This window comes from Grampus griseus (assembly GCF_964374135.1).
Source record: "Grampus griseus genome assembly, chromosome: 5".
NCBI classification, from domain to species: domain Eukaryota; kingdom Metazoa; phylum Chordata; class Mammalia; order Artiodactyla; family Delphinidae; genus Grampus; species Grampus griseus.
This window is the reverse complement of record NC_138998.1, coordinates 114318407-114319940: the sequence shown is the minus strand read 5'-3', so window position 1 is coordinate 114319940 and position 1534 is coordinate 114318407. Positions and strand designations below refer to the sequence as shown.

General features: G+C 34.3%; 1 pseudogene across 1 annotated transcript; it reads right to left on the bottom strand.

Annotated features, from left to right (window-relative positions):
• Nucleotides 1-320: 320 nt before the first annotated feature.
• LOC309823340 (U6 snRNA-associated Sm-like protein LSm5) lies at nucleotides 321-564 on the bottom strand (annotated as a pseudogene). Its single transcript has one exon. The product of its transcript is annotated as a U6 snRNA-associated Sm-like protein LSm5 (transcript).
• Nucleotides 565-1534: the final 970 nt, after the last annotated feature.

Genomic DNA, 1534 nt, shown 5'->3' with positions numbered 1-1534 from the left:
ATATGTGGACCTATGCAGTTCAAACACCTGTTGTTTAAGGGTCAGCTGTACTTACACAGTACTTTCATCTTACCAAGCATTCTTTTTTTTTTTTTAACAAAAACACCTTTATTTTGTCTTCAAAGAACAAACTGTTCTTCTTTTTCCAACATAATCATGATTAACTTACAAAAACAGGCATTTACAATGCATCTTCAAAGCATTTCCCTTTAACAGAAAACTTGACTTCACAGACTACAAACATTAAAAGGTTAAAAAAAATTCTATTTTGTTGTCATTATAAAACAAAACAGAATCTAGCATAAGTCAAGGAAATCCATTCATACTTCAGGTCCTTCTCCTCCGGGAACCAGCATTGTTATATTATTTCCATTTAGCAAAATTTGATCTAATTTAGTAATTCTTCTTCCTTCTGGTGTGATTTCAAAAGTCATCAAATCCCAGAAGTGTGCCAACAATCTCCTTATCACTCTTCATCACAATGTGAATCCTTGATCCTATACACTTGTCCACAAGCTCTAGAGGGAGAAGCTGTGACGGGTTGGTGGTAGCGTTAGCCACCATGGCTATGCCGGAAGTGGTCTGCCCAAGCATTCTTTAATATTTTAAGTATAGTAACTCATTTAATCTTAAGGATAACCCTATCAAGTAGGTACGACTATTATTCCCTTTTTCCTGATGAGAAAATAGGGCATAGAAAGTTAAATAGCATGACCAGTATTAGAAAGTAAGTATATAGTAGAGCAGGGATTTGAACCCATGTGTTTCAGCTACAGAGTCCATGATCTTAACCATGGTACAAGATCTGGTTGTTGCTTTGAACATATTTTTTAACTTGAAACTTGAACAGTCTAATGATTGTGTGTGGAAAAATATTTTATGGATTAAATATAAAATGGAAATAAAAATGATATTGAGGTCTTATAATTAAAGGTCAAATAGGAAAACAAATTTTACCAATTATCTATTTAAGAATTGTGGAAACTTGAGAGGGACTGAAGCCCTTTTAAAATCTCTCAACTGAGTGGAATTAGGATAAAGAAAAGCTTTGAAAATATAGAGGGAAAAGGTAATTATGGGACTAACAAAATATGTCATGCTTAAGAAAACTGAAGAAATAATGAAATCAAAGTTATATTAATGTTCGTACAAATGGATCATTTTTTCCTGGTTTGAAAAGAATCTTAGTCATAAAAATACTGTTTAAACCTTGCCCACTTTGACAAATAGTAAAACTTCACATTGTTTTATAGATTTTCAAACTTAGCTGAAGAATAGTATCATTTTTAACCTAGTCTGCTGTGAACTGAATGTTTGTGTTCCCCAAAATTCATATGTTGAGACCCTAATCCCCAATGTCATGGTATTTGGTGTGTGGCCTTTGAGTCATGAGTGTGGAGCTTTCACAGTGGGATTTGTACCCTTTTAAGAAAAGATAGGAGAGATCTTGCTTGCTTTCTCTATCCACCATGTGAAGACATACCAGGAAGAGGGCCCCCATCAGCAATTGAACAGCCTGAGGTCCTTGATCTTG